Source organism: Struthio camelus, chromosome 3, assembly GCF_040807025.1.
Source record: "Struthio camelus isolate bStrCam1 chromosome 3, bStrCam1.hap1, whole genome shotgun sequence".
NCBI classification, from domain to species: domain Eukaryota; kingdom Metazoa; phylum Chordata; class Aves; order Struthioniformes; family Struthionidae; genus Struthio; species Struthio camelus.
Window position 1 is genome coordinate 88,157,032 of NC_090944.1, and position 15,894 is coordinate 88,172,925.

At 40.2% G+C, this 15,894-nt stretch overlaps 1 protein-coding gene across 1 annotated transcript in view; it reads right to left on the minus strand.

Moving 5' to 3' along the window:
* Positions 1 to 15,894, minus strand: part of PDE10A (phosphodiesterase 10A) — a 388,058-nt gene that overhangs the window by 351,156 nt on the left and 21,008 nt on the right. The window lies entirely within an intron of this gene.

Below are 15,894 nucleotides of genomic sequence, written 5' to 3' on the forward strand. Positions count from 1 at the left end.
ACGTGGACAGCCGCCATCACTTTCAGATCCCTGAGACACAGCTCCGTTCCTGACTGCTTCTCTGACGTGGTAGGAACATTGATCCCTACACCCTCAGGAATGCTGCACCTCTATTCTTTTCCTTCCATCTCTTCTTCAGAGGTCATATCAGCTTTACCCTTAAGTTATTCTCCAGTTTCATCAGCAAATTGGACACCTTTTTTCTTACTGCATCGACTGAGTGAACAAACATTGGACTTTATCACAGGTTCATTCTTCAGATCTTCAGTGAAATCTTTCAGCCGTGCAGGTGGTAAATTATTTGTTCAAACACCTCCCTGTCTCATACTCAGCTCTGACCTACTGGTAGCATCCTTAGACTTAGTCTCTCATTTATGACAAATAAGGATTATTTAGTTTAGTTTTCCATGGCAGCAACGGGAGTCAGTGACAAAGGAGGTCCTTAGAGGTACTTTGTGTTTGTATGACAATACCCAGAAGTTCGTTGTGATTTTACAGCACTGCCTACTGATACCACTTCCACTGTTCTGTTGTGTTTCAGCCCTTACCTGCTCTCCTGGTCTCCACTATCACTCCAGTTACCGAGACATCTTCCAACCTCCGTGCACATAAAGCACTTCTGTTTGCTCTCTGATGTGCTCTGGAAAGTGTAGAGTACTCACACCTTCCTGCTAGTCTGCAGGTTCCCTATTCACTTTGGTATCCAGTGCTTGTATAACATATGTTTGGTTTTAAAAATCAAAATTGCTCAGTAAATCTCTTCCACATTCCAGCACTAATCCAGCACTGAACTCTGTCTTATACGTAACATTGGGACTTCTAGCAAAAATGACTTCCTATTAGCTCTTGCTGCCTGGAATAACCACGTTATAGCACTCAAACACTTAAGACAAGCAGACAGTCTCTCTCTCTTTTTTTTTTTTTTTTGTCTTGCTTTTAGTCTTCTCTTTCCTTTCAACCCTAACTCTTGCTAAATGCAAGCTAAAAACAGTTTAGGAATGGTCAGGTCTGTTTCACGTTATTCTCCTTCTCAATAGCATAGCATATTAAGGGCTAAAGCACTGGTAGTGAGTCAGACTATATATATGCAAACATAGTGCTTCCTGGCTGGATGCAGATGAGTTTGATTCTTAACCTGATGTCTTGTCTAAAAGCCACATATCCTGTATGCAAACCATTATGCTTATTTATTTTACTGAATATCCAAACTTGTCATTGAGAGAAATTGCAAGGACTGCCCAAAGTCCAGGAAAAGTTTTCACTCTGCGTATCGTTTAACTGTATGTTTCTTCTATCAGTTGAGATGTTTAGCCTCCTTTTTATTTTGCTGCTGATCCCAAAGATGACAAACATGGAACTCGTGTTTCTTTGCCTCCTGATCTTAATTTGTATTGGCCTTCAATGAATGCCAAAACACACAAATGGAAACAATCCCAGAAACCTCTTAAATCACTCAGACGCTCAAACACAGACTCACTGGGACGTTCTGCGTAGCCTCATTAATGTCCGAGATCTAATTCTTTCACAAGCTCCTAAGAGGTAAAGGAAAGGGAACATTGGAAATTTTCTGAAGGCCTGAACCATTATCCACAGCTCGGCTGTTACACAATCCAAACTTCAGAAAAAGCGTATAAAATATGGAGAAATAAGCTAATGACAGATTTTGGCTGAAGAGTTAAATTATTTTATATGTCATTCAAGATGCTTCCTGCCATCTAAAAGTAATGCCACGCTTCTTGCGCATACTGTCCCAAGAACAAAATTTGTTTCTCTGTCTTCCTTTATTTTTGTGTTTGGTGCTTATAACTGTAAAAGAGTAATTTAAGAGGGAGGTTATGCATAAAACAACACAACTGAGAAGTTGATGCACCATCACTGAACAAAGTCAATCCTAAAATCTGCTACAAACCACATTCTGGCAGTTTGGCGGCAGTATTCCACTAAATTTACTGAAATCAATTTCCACTTTAAAATTAACTGCATTGACTATCATATCTCAGACAGCTAGGCCTGCAGACCTGTATGTGTTACACATCTACTTGATGAGAAAAGGGATCAGAAAGAAACTCCAAATATGACCATGCATTATTAAATTTTATCCCATTTTTACTGTTCTTGAAGCCCTCAAGGCAGGCCACTGTTTTCCTGTACGATATCCGAACCCTCCTCTGTATTTACAGTGCTTCTCAACTTTGTGCCATCATCCAGTTTCATCAGTGTATTTCGAATTTTTGTGCTTAAGGTCGATATCAAAACATCACACACACTGGTCCCGAGACCGAGCCTCGAGGAATTCCACGAGTAAATCTTCAGCAAGCCTAGCAACTCCGTCTCCATCACCATCTGCTGCCCTTGCAACTTTATTTGGATATTTGTGTACCATAAAATGCCTCTATTTCTTCCCATGTCCTTCTGTTTAATCAAAACTTCTCCACGTGGTACTGTACTAAAAGTTTTAGTTTGCTGCCTTTGGAGACAGCAGCAATACGTACCTCTCCACTTAGTGTGTTCAGATGGCCTATTGTGCTGTGGGCGGATGGCTAAGACCCAGTTGCTTGCCCGCCGGCAAAAGCACAGCCCTTCTGGTGAAGACCCCTTAACTGAGAGCTCACCCGTAGCTCTGTGCGGCCGCAGAAGGTGACTGCCCTGGACTGGACGAGCTGATAGACAGGAATATCCCCAAACAAGTCACCCAATAATCTCCATTCACTAGGGACAACGGCCACCTTCCTCCCTCTCTTACCAGTCCTGCTCTTCCTCCCCCGCGGGGAAACCTGCTGCACAGCACAGCACAGCCCCCTCACCAGCCCATATGAGAGATGCTACTTTTGATTACACAAACAAAAAACAAAACAAAAACTGCAGAGCAGCAGTGAGTCAAGTCTTGTCCTTGCTTAGTATGAAATGACATCAACTCCCCGGACAGTTCAGCTAATAAACAACACAAAACGAGCTACAAACAAACGAAAAAAGTGTATCCAAAAAAGCAGCCCACCCTGCCTGTAAACAGGGGTTTGCTTTCAGCTCCATGGCCACAAGGCAGGATCAAGCTCCCTAGCTGCAATGCAAAAAAATTGAGATAGTTGTTTTTAATTGTTTACCCATTCTAACTGTGTTTATTAAAAACATTTTAAAGATTAGAATATATGACATCGACCTAGACATGAATTACAACACAAGCAGATTGCCCTTTACAGCTATATTTGCCCTGCCAATGTCGTTTTTAGAATCCATTTTATTTTATGAAATGTTTGGGAGGTTTTAACCAAGCCACAAGAGAATTTTCCACAACCATTCCATATAAATGATTTCTCATAATATGGATAAGCAGTCTTACCTTGCATAACTTTCCACAAAATAAATAAATAAAGGTCTCAAAAAAAAAAAAGATAGTTTTGCAAAATGTTTTTGTTACAAATTAAAAACAGAAAATAACTGGCCAAACACACAGAATACTAAGACAAACCTACCCACCTCATCAAGCTATTTCCATATGTTTGCTTAACACTTGGACTGCGAAAGTATCCCTCTTCCAATTACTCCAAAGTAACAGTTACAGACTCCCAAGCAAGCAGGCAGCGCTGCTCAAAAGCTGATTCTAAATCTATCCAGTAGAGGGCAATGACATATATAGATACATATACATGTGCGCGCTCTCACACACACACACACACACACACCCTCCCCCCGACCCCGAGAAAGGTTAAATTTGAAATATATGTTTGTAAAAAAAAAAAAAACAACAACATGAAATGTTTTATAGGTATAAGAATATTTTCAAAAATAACTAAGCCTTAGTTTTATCCAAAATATTTATCTGCAGGGACATACAGAACTCTGCCTCCACTGTAATTGCCCCAAAAGACTTCAAAATTATATAGTAAAATCCTTTCAGTTGTTTCTGCAAAACTGACCGCTATCTATACAGCAACAGGACAACCTCCCATAAAATTAGAACGCATCTTTATTTCACATGTGACTGAAGGACGAACATTAGAAGTGTTTTTGTCCCTTAAGCAACACAGATTTTATCGCTAAAAAGCCTTAGTGTTCTGCTTAGAATTGGCCCAGATGGATACTGTTAAAGCACTTTCTTCCTGCAACACACCCATCTACTGCAAAGAATGCTCATAGCCATTAAATAAGATATCATGCTTAAATCAGTGTGTCAGTCAGACACATGTTTACACGGAAAGCTGCTGCCGCAATCCAACTGTTTCTTTTACAATTCTCAGAGAAGATTTGCGCACATTTTCTCAACTATGCTTACAAATAACCCAAAATTTCTTCTGCAGCCTGCAGCCCACACTTCCAACAGGCAGGCACCTGGTGGCCAGGAGCTTTTTTCTGACTGGGGGCACAGGCATCATGCTGAAGCCCCCCTGCACCACAGGCAGCAGCTCCCCCCTGTCTAGCCATGAGGCTGCAGCCGCAGCCCTTTTGCTTCAAGGGCAGCCGGAGCCACGTTGGGGAAAACAAGTGGTAGAAAATGTGATGACCACAATATGAAATAGATCGCGTGTGCAGGCACCAAAATGAGAAGTCACTCACACAAAAAGGCTCATTTTCTGATTTTTTCTCCCCATATGGGCAATGAATGGCTCTTGTTGACATCTGAACAGTTTACCCAGGGTATCCAACTCACTTGGATGAATGTGGTAGTTGACAGGACAGCTGGTCAGGACTCAGAATTTCTTGAAAAGAAAGCCTGAAATATATTCCTTCCTTGGAGGGAGGAACAAGCCTCTCCAACGCCTGAGAGCACTGGCTGCAGCCAAGCTTCCCAGGCAGCTGGCAAGACGCCTCAGATTCCTGGTATCAAGACGCTGATCTCATGGTCTCCTGGTTTCCTAGGGCTGATGCTGCTGCAAGCGCGAGGGAGTTCCCAGCCAGGAGAAACATCCCTGGCATGGCTGCCCTGTCCATGAAGCAGGTCTGCAGTGCAGACTGCAAACCAGCAAAAAAACTTGCATTTCAGTCAAAGTTCATCAAAACTGAAAGATTTCTAGGATAGCCTTACACTTCTGCGGTTCACATTTTCTTGTGCAAAAGAGGCATTTTGGAAGATCCCCAACCTGCTTTAATTCACACCTTGCAGACTTATTGTTGCAGATTTATGGTGACCCGTCACTGCTCTAGTTACCTTCTCTTCACATTTTTTATGTTTTCTTCACCATGAAGACACCTCAAAGGTGTTTTGCTTTCAATCAAAACAGATGCTGAAGCTTGATCAGAGCTTCAGAGAAAGACAGATATGACTATCTGCACGTACCAACTGTTTTAAAGCCTTGCGTATAGTCTACATACAAAGCACAAGCAAAATTTATCTAGATGGAAAGACAGAAGAATTATTTTACTCTTTAGGAATAATGTAAGTCAAAACTTTATAAAAGAAAACCCCCAACGTACACAGAATATTAATTGTAAATGAATTCAAACTCACAAAAGGATTTGCTTCATATGTTCTCGGAAAAACAAGACCACATAGTGATACTGTTTTGTCATAAGTTAGATGCTAACTGAATCAATCTATTTTTAAGGAAAAAATTGGTATCTTTTGTACTATTGTATATATGTATATGTACACACACACATAAATATAAAAATTAAACCATTACAGCCAGAAATATTAAAATTTTTACAAGATACAGACCTTAATGTGATTTAGCTACTGGACACCAAACTGGAACACTACGTAAGTATAATCATTGGTCTACCTCTTGAAGGGGGAGAACACTCCATTTTAATGAAATAATGTCACTTTGTTTTCCTGATGATGTAAATCTAAAAAAATGAAAGTGACTAGATATATCTAGAAAGCATATATCTAGAAACAGCAGATGATCAGCATCCAACTTCAATCAATTCATATCTGTCAACATACAGAGGGTTTCTGTACGTTTTGGCTTCTTCAAGCGTGACTCAAGGAAATCCCTTCAAAGTAACCAAAGCGAACATTTTAGTATTTCTATACCACAGAAGCACCTGCACCTTTCACTCATGGGTTAGGAACCTTTTTTCTTAGATGCTGTAAAAACACTGCACAACAGATGAAGCTCCTCCCTCAGAGAGCTTTTGGCAAATTAATAAGACAAAAAAACCAGCAAGTCAACTACATCTTCTGTGATATGCAAGACCCCGTCAGAAGATACCAACTAGCATGAGTTGCAACAGGTAGGTGCCATGAAACGCATGTGGAATTATGGTACAATCTGCTGTGGAACAACAGTTATAGGAGGAATTTCAAAGCATATAGGTTTTAACAAAAAGCATTGCTACTCATGTAAGATTACACAGGCCAAAGCTCAAATATGACCATATGGAAATCTGACAGACACGTGGTAAGGGCAGGTGTGGTCAACAGATGGAGTCTGCAGCCATCAAACTCATATTGCATAAGAGATTCTATATCAGGAATGCAGAGAGTCACATAGGGTCTCGCATGGCAAGTGTAGTACTTTCATTTGTAGAGGTGAAAAAGTCAAAGCCACCACCTAGAAAAGCTATTTTGTGTTATGTTTCTGAACAGGAATTACTGAATGTGGTAAAGTCATTCTCCTGCAGTGCCAGAAGAATCCCCAAGAGATACTGTCTGTGGGTCCAGCAAGAATCATTTTTCCCTATTCAAAACCCCAGTGAACCATATGCTTTTCAAAGGTATTTTTGCTATAATTAACACACCTTACAATAAACTTGTCTTATACTCTGGTAAAGTTATTTCTACTCCAAATGGGCAGCAATATGCTAGTGTAATTGCCCTCGAAAAGTAAAATTTAGCTAAACTCTCTCTACAGGGTGTCTTCCCAGCTCTTGGAGCTGAGTACACAGCTCAGCTGGCTCCCAACCCCCACCTCAAGGTGAGATCTGGGCATATAACCCCCCCCACACACACACTGGTTTCCCTAGGATACAAATGCAGGAACACAGGCACTAAGGAGCATTGAGGATACATCCTCAATGTGGGCAATAAGAAGACCCACAAAACTAACCCATAGCCCCGATGCAACCATGTGAACACCCTTTGTTTGAAGATGATGAAAATACAGCATTGCAGGGGCATAAAGGACACAAATACCACTCATGCAGGTAGCCTTTACACATGCTAGCTACTGAGCAGGCTATATCCTGGTACAGTTTTGCAGAATGAAGGATCTTCAGCCAGCTTGCTTACAGGCTCAGGAAGTTGAGTCACGTGGCATCAACTGTGCAGCTTTGGGGAACGTGGGAAACCACCTTTTTTGGGTTCCAGAATTGGGTTGCCAATTTGGAAGGAGTCAAACACTTGCAACACTGACCAACCGTGATCAGAGAGAACCTAAGCAGAGAAACTGTCTCATTTCCTCCTTTCCCATCTGCAATTTGTTGCCTGGGACATGAGCATCCTTTCAACACCATCACAGCTTACCAAGGTCAGCCAAGACCCCCAGACAGCAGATGGTGCAAAACATTCTTGCTGGGACTGAGTTTAGCCCTTTACGACAGCTTTGCCAATCCACTGAGTGAGGCAAAAGATTCAGATTGCTTGAAAGAGCAGAAATAGTCCTTTTACTCCCCTCCTTCTATCCCACCCTGGACAACTGTAAGATACTGCTGGATGGTGTTGCAGTGAAGATTCAGAGATATCAAGGGCCCATCTTTGGAACAGGACTAGACATGGGAATACATTAATCGGGACCTTCATTTTAAAGCATGCTACTTGCCCAATTCCACACTCAAGTATTTAATGCTTACTTGTGGAAATAACCTGCAAGCCTTAGCCATTAATGTCTGAAGAACCTATTCAACTGCTTCTCTTTTCACATCCAACTAAAGCTGAGTTCAGACTAACTGGAGAGCTGAATTTAGCCCACTGGTATTTTTGTGTTAAGAAAAAGTACGGAATGGAAAAATACTGTACTCAGTGTTTTGGACCGCATGAAGGACGAATTCACTAGGGTAAGAAGCCATATTTCTATCTATATCTAGTAAATACATGGATAGCATCTTAACCAGTTCATCTGAAGGTTCCTTTAGTAGCTATAATTTTCTAAAGAGACTTTTTTAATGGCCCTATTGCTATACAGAAAAAAGGAACATAGAAATTGAAGTACACTTATATGCCCAAATGAGGTTTTCACCAATTCACAAAAGTAATCTCAATAACCTCCTCTACAAATTGGGGGGTTGCTGTTAGGTTCCCTCAAAGCCTCCTCTTCTCCCAGCTGAACAAGCCCAGGTCCTTCAGCCTCTGCTCCCTGGGCAAGTGCTCCAGCCCCTATCATCCTGGTAGCCTCTGCTGAGCTCACTCCAGTTTATTAATGCCTTTCTTCTATTTTGGGGGCCCCAAACTGGACACAGTACTCCAAGTGCAGTCTAGCAAGTGCTGAATAGAGGGGGATGATCACCGCTCTCTATCTATATGCCATACTTCTGATAACGCAGCCGAGGATGCCATCGGCCTTCTTTGCTGCCAGGGCACGCTGCTGGTTCACGTTCAGTTTGCTGCCTACCAGGACACCCAGGTCCTTTTCTGCAGAGCTACTCCCCAGCCAGTCTGCACCCAGCCTGTATTGTTACCAGGGGTTTCTCCTTCCCAGATAAAGGACTTTGCCATTTTTCTTTGTTGAATTTCATGAAGTTCCTGCTGGTCCATCCCTCCAGACTGTCAAAGTCCCTCTGGATGGCAGCTCTGCCCTCGATATGCTCTTGAGCATATTGACTGGTCTCCTCATTTTGGTGTCATCTGCAAACTTTAAGACTAAGCATTCTGTTGTACCCCCCAGACCATTGATAAAGACATTAAATGTCACAAGTTCCAGGATAGACCCTTGTTATACACAATTTAAGCAAAGACATATTACTGAACATATCCACCCGGAACATCCAAACTCTGAGCGTATTATAAGCAGGCACAATTCTGAGACTTAAGATTAAAGCAGCATATCCAAATTTAACATTTAATCTAGTCATAAAAATCAGCTTTTAGAGTGGGATTCTCACTCTAAAATCAGGATTTAGAGTGGTGTATAGCCACCAGACAGAAGAAAGTGCTTATCATCCTCTACTCTGCATTGGCTGCACCAGGAACACTGTGTCCAGTCTTGGGCCTCTCAGTACAACAGAGCTAACAAACTGGAGAGAGTCCAGCAGAACAGCACTAAGATTGCAGCTGACAGTGCTGGAGGTACAAGGTGATACACAAGGAGAGGCTGAAGAAACTGGGTTAGGTTAGCTTGGAAAAGAGAAGGCTAAGGGGAATCTCTTTGCTGGCTTCCAACTAACTAAAGGTGAGTTATAGAGAAGGTGGCATCAGCATCCTCTCAAAGCTGCACAGCAAAAGGGTAAGAGACAGTGGTCCCAAGTTGTGACACAGGAAATTCTGATCAGACACAAGAGAAGTATTATTCACATTGAGAGTTGTTTGGCACTGAAGAAGGTGCCCTGAAAGGTTATGAACTCTCCCTCCTTGGAGATCTTAAAAACTCAACTGGACAGTCCTGAGCAATCCTTACGTTGTAGTTTGCCTTGTGCTAAGCAGGTGGTTCGACTAGAGACTTCCAGAGGGCCCTTCTAGTCTAAATTTTTCTACAAATCTTTGAGAAAGGCCCCTTCAGTGAGTGATTCATCTCATCTTAAAATAGGTATCTGAAATACATGATTAGATGAATCACCATCTGGTGGTGCCTATGTCTCAGTAAGGACATTCTCCATTGAATACAACAGCAACCTAAGATGACCAGCTACAATTAGATGTCTTTAAGTGAGATGTCTGTAAATTGGAAGACAGGAGACACACCACTGGTGACTAGTGCCCCAAAAAGACACAGTTCTTGCCTCATTTATATTTTACCATTTTAGAATATGACCAGTTTGCTCAATAATCAATCTCTTAACTTTAGGAGAAAGTGGATGAGATGTCCATATACCACAAAAAAAATTAAAGATGAAAGCAAGTTAGAATTTGATCTTCACATTTAACTTTAATAGTTTGCTGCAACATAAACAGTTCTCTTTGTAATGCAATGGCTACAGTTTTAGGAATAGATATATAGATTATAATATACAGTGGCTTGGTCTTTAACAACAGCTGGCTAATTAGAATAGCACAAATAGCACTTTTTTCCTCAGCATGAAGATATTTCTATTTCAACATGTTTATATATTAAGGTCATAGTGCAAAAGGGAGGAAATGAGTTTAATGTTCAGGTTATCTAGAACAATTACAGTATTTTTATTTTACGGACTGTACATGATTTAAGCACTTAGTTTAGAGCTGTCTGGGGTTTTCTTTTTTTTTCTTTCTTTCTTTTTCTTTCCCCTCTCTCTTTTTTTTTTTTTTTTTAAATAAATAAACCATGTATTTGACATGAATTTATACAAACATGGTTGGAGTTCTGGGGTTTTCTTTGTCCCTGGAAACAGTCTTCAGCTAGAAGATATTTTTCTCCTCCTTTTCCCCCAAAAGGAAAAAAGAAAAAAAGCAGGTAGAAAAAAAGAAAAATACGGGAGACTTCTTTCAGCCCTCAACATCAGCAGAACAATTCCAGTGTCTTATCTGAAAAAACGAATTGTGAAGTATTAAACTGATTTAAAAAGTCAGCTGAAGTTTGTTGATATCTTCCCCCTTCTGTCTTTACCAGCTCTTTTGTCTCATGCCTTGCAACAAGATTGTATGAGAGTCCTGGTCCCATCCGTATGAATTCAATCACAATATTTAAAACAGGCACTGTTTATTTAGACTTAAGTGTCCTTCCCTTACAAAGGACAGGGAAGTGACAGAGTGCATAGAGTGAGATATATACATTTATTGGAAAGTAAGGTTAACATTAACATTATTTATTAACTTCAGCTTGTAATTTCCTGGGGTTTTCTTCAATAGGGTTTTTATTTTTGAGAGATGCACCTGAAAAAATCTCTCTGGGTTTATATATAAACAGTTTGAAATGCCAAAGCTTTCTAAGAACCCCTGAAATTTTTAAAAGGACTCACATTTAAAATGTAACTTGGGCACTGCATACCCAGGAGCAAATATAAAAAACCAACTTTACTTGCTTTATGTTGGTTAAGAGGCCAGAAGAACCTACATCTTTCACTTTAAAACTTACTTAGACATCTGGAGTTTACAGTACTTTCAAGTGCAACTGAACTGATCCATCTATGGATCCAATTTCTGTCTAGCTCGGAGTCAACTGAGAGACGACATTAGCTCACACCTTTGTCAGCTCCATCAGCAGAAATAGAGAGGAACAGCTGGGCAAAAGTCCCTTGCTAGCCCTGCCCTGGGGTGAGACATGCTGCCCATCGAAAGCAAAGGAAAGGAAGATGAGTACGTGAGGCCATAGCTTTCTAAAGACAGTGGCAAAATATCTGTCTTTAGACAGTCCATCAGGTGACTCAGATATGAAGGCTCTAGGCTGTCTCATACTGAACCTGAACTTGTTCCCCAAAAAAGCTTTCTTAAGTCAAGCTTTTCAACAGATGTAAACATCAATAAATAAACAAGAGTAAAATTTTCCTCATTTATACTCAAAACTTATCGGGGCAGTAACAATAACGCAGGTTTTGTGACAACGAAGGCAGGTATTTCCTAAGACAGAGGTATACAGGTACAGGATAAACAAATATTCTTGGTTTTGGAAAAAAGCAAAAATAACCATCTAACTAACAACCTTCCTAACACCTAAAGCAACGTCCTGTTCCAACAGACAAGCAATTCTTCTAGACCTTTAGACTGACACAGCATCATACTATGCTCAAGTCTCAGTTGGCTCTCTCACAAAAGAGGATACAGTGAGAAAGAAGAGGCTAGTAAATATAGTCAGACGTATTTGTGGGAACCATATGCAGCAAGAAATAATTGTCTTCTAGATTAACATTTTTGACAGTATCTACACAGTCTTTGTAAGAACTGTGATAAGAACAGTAAGAACTGTAGCTGTGCTAGCCTAAGGATATAAGCAGGGCAAGGCTTGTGGGGAAAGCAGGTACCAGACTAACTGATAAAGCTAGAAAATGGCTGAGCTTTCACATACTCAGTCCTTATTCAGGTTTGAAGGTCTTTCTGGTAGAACAAAAGCACGAGATAACATAGAAAAATGCAAAATAAGCATAAAAAATGTCAATGTAAGCACTGCAGAATTAATTCTCAAAAGACAGAAAAAAGTTCTTGTGATACATGTGGGTTACCTGTAGCCATATACGCGTAGACACACATAGTGTACAGTTAAAGAGATGTGTATGATACACATTTATATTTATAATAAGATTTTAACCTTACTACCAGGCAGCTGAAATCCCAGAAGCCACTGTAAAACCTTCCATTAAGGAAAAGGAGGTTTAAAACGTATTTTACTTCTAGACGTAACATACTCACAAGCAAACTTTCAGATATAAACCTTTCAAATGCCTATTTAAGTTCTTACCTTTGCATCAAAATTCTCAGGAAAGAGATATTCTTGAATTTACAAAAAGCCAGTGTACATGCTATAGAAGCAAACAAATAAACACAAAAGGACACCGATGTGCAGGGCCAAGCATTCATTTAAAAAGCTACATTTTTAATCATGTCTTTCCCATTGGCATCTCAAAGGTTTAAATTAATATTTGGCTTCCCCATCAATGGATGCTCCAACTTACAGCTGATTTTTACCTCAAGTTTTTACCCTAAACATGAAAAAGCGCCCTTCACATAGCATTATTAAAACATGAATCATCCTTGGGCAGAATAAATTATCTCAGTGTCCCTTCTTTTCACATCCACCACAGCAAAACAAGATGCTTTGCCCCTCTTAATCAAAACACCCTCCTGCGAACGCCTATGGGGAAACTGCAAAATCCTAGCGGACAGGGAGGTGTGCGGGTGTGTATTTTGTCTCCCAGGACAAAAATTCAGGTCAGAATTAATGATCAAGGTGACAAAGTTAAGAGCAGCCAAAATTGAAACATAGTTGCAAGCTGGCGAGGATTTCTGCTCAGATGGATCACTGCAGTAAGGTTCTGCAAGATACGCGTTCAGCTTTGTCCAGCACTCCTCTTCCCCAAAGCACTTACCGCAAGATGCAAAGGAACGTCATATGCTCCCCACCTGACAACCTGCCAGGACTTCTGAATTAGCCATCAACCTTATTAAAAAAGTAAAAAGTTAAATGGGCTTCCGTTTTGCCAGAACTAACCCAGAGGGGAAGAGAAGGTATTTCTAATGGAAAGGCTGAAGGATATTTTGAAAGAACAACGACAGTGCTTAAGGGAAAAGGCCCATGTGCTGAGAGCTTCTGCAAGCTTTTATCCTCACTGTAAAATCTTTTAGGTTTGTTTAAAGGAAAACCCATAAAAAGAACAACATTTCCAATTAAGCAATTAATGTTGTCAAGGAATGCCTATAGAACTCACTTGGTTACACATCTTATAAATTCAGTGTAATTTTTTCCTAACGGAAATGACATTTTTCCTACTTATACTAAAAAGTTCCCTTCTGCATGTTCCAAAGGAGATTCCTTCAAGCCAGCTTCCCCTTTGTTAACTAGACATCCAGTGTCCAACAGTTTGGTACATCCCACAGAGAAGAGCAGGTTCCCTGGCCACGAAGAACAACCTAAAATTAGAGCACAAGCGAAGAAAGCTGTGGCTGGAGAGGATAGGAAGAGCCCATGAAGCAAGAAACATCTGCTACGTACGCTTTGTTTGGCGGCAGAAACAGTGATGGACTTTGCTAGACATGTTTTACATTCTGAAAAGACAATCCTGATTTCACCACACAGGTGACAAAGTCTATGAAACTAGTTCACAGGTCCTCCTTCCCAGCCTGCCTGCTGGGAAGTCACTCCACACATCCCTGAGCAAGAGAAGAATGAATCAGTACACAGAAACAACTGATAAGCAGGCAGGTTTTCACAGGAAAGCTTGGTCCACATGGTGCCCAGCCAAGCACTACCTCTCAAGTCAGCCTTTTGGGTAGTTTAGAAACCTTCTTCTTTCTGTAACTACTTCCCTACCACAACAGTAGAAAGTGTGCAAAGACAAATGCTCGTGACTTGTTGCAACTTGGCCATCACTAAGAAAGAGCATCTCCCAACTATCTTCTATTTGTAAGCTTCTGGGACAACAACGATCTGAGTCAAGATTTAAACAAAGCTTAACTTTCATTAGGTTCAAAAGTCTGCACTGATCAAGAAGAAAAGCTGATCTCCTAGAAGCCAAACACAAAACCATTAAACCGAAGATTTGATGCTTGACTTGTTTCAGAGCCACCACTGGAACTCTTAATAGCTCAACTGTCCAACTATGAAGTCTATTCGTTCACAATTAGCAGAGATCACTACACCCATGTTTACTTTCAGTAAGTAACCAGTGTTTTCTCCAGAGAAGTTTGTTGGCTAATCGTAAAATAGGAAGTTACTCAGCATGAACAAAAGTATTTAGGAATCTGCATTTTATTTTACAGCATTAACATTTCTGTACTGACACATACCCATTACTGTCAGATTTTATTTTTCCTCTGAAATGGGAACTATGAAATATTTGTTTCTTACATGAGAATTTGCATAACACATCTAGTTTTGAAAGACATTTGCCCATGCTTTTCCCATAACACAGCCAGATCAAAAACTGCAGGGGCAGGCTCTTAGATTTGTGAATGAGTTATAGTCTTACAAATATCCTCAAGCATGTTCAGGCAGTCAGCTTTAATCCTGCATTCTAGGAAATTTTTTTCCCTGTATTGTCTCTAGTACTGTGTGCTGACAGCTCTCATGCTTTATTATATTCTCTGTCTTACGCTGAAATGCCATCCTATTTTGCATGACTGAAGTTTTGAAAGCTCTAACTGATTCATTTAAATCATCATGTATTATGTCATGCTATGACTATAAGAAGTCCCCATGTCCCGTCCCCTTACACCCTCCCAGGAGAAGAAAAAAATATCTAGTTAACATAACTGAGAAAAGAAGAGGGGCCTATATGCAGCTGCCTTTTTTCTGGCTTGGCTATTTAAAACTTGTTCCAACATAACCTCACAGATCAAGAGAAAATACAGGTGAGGACCATCTTACAGCTTCCAAAGCCTAAACGCAAGCAAAATTCCAGTACCTGCTCCCCAGTGGATCCAACTTTGTGATATAACTTAAAATCGAAGCCATCGTTGCTTTACTCCAGTAAATTGTAGCAGATCTGATCGTGACAAAAAGAAATGGCCCAATTTAAAAGTGAAAACGTTGTTTTATCAAGGTTGGAACATAAATGAGGACTTCCATCATTTTTATCAGAGGTATCAAAAATAGGTAACAATATTTAGTAATAGCTAAGTAGATATAATTGCCATTTATCAAAAACACACAAAGCCAGAAAGAGTAGCTTCAATTTAGGGAAGGTTAGTAAATAGTAATCTAAATTATTTACTAAATTAGTAATCTAAAGAATGTACTAAAAACACTGAGTCAAGAGGGCTTCAGTACATTCTTAAGTATTTTGCTAAATAAGAATTACAGGTAGAAGGGAAAAGAGAGCCACCAACCTTTCAAAACCAGGGTCAAAACTAAACTTTCGCTTTCAACCTGCATGAAGTACAACTGAATATTGATATCACAATTCATGACTGCAGCTTGTAAGCACTACTGACATACAAGTAATAAAATACTGAAAGAACCCAAAAGGCACAGATTCAACAGAATGAAGCAGACACAGAGCCATTCAGTAAAAGCTTCAGTGATTTTCAGACCAAGGCCCCACTCTTCCACTCAAACTTTGCAGAAATTCAGATCTACACCAGAACTTTAACATATCTTCAGACATGTGACAGGGCACAACGCTATAGCAGAGCATCCCACAGAGTAACAGGCATAAAATCTTGAGATTTCTCTTTTTTAAAAAGTCACTTCTAAAAACTTACAGAACAGAAACTTACATACTTTAAATGGAAGA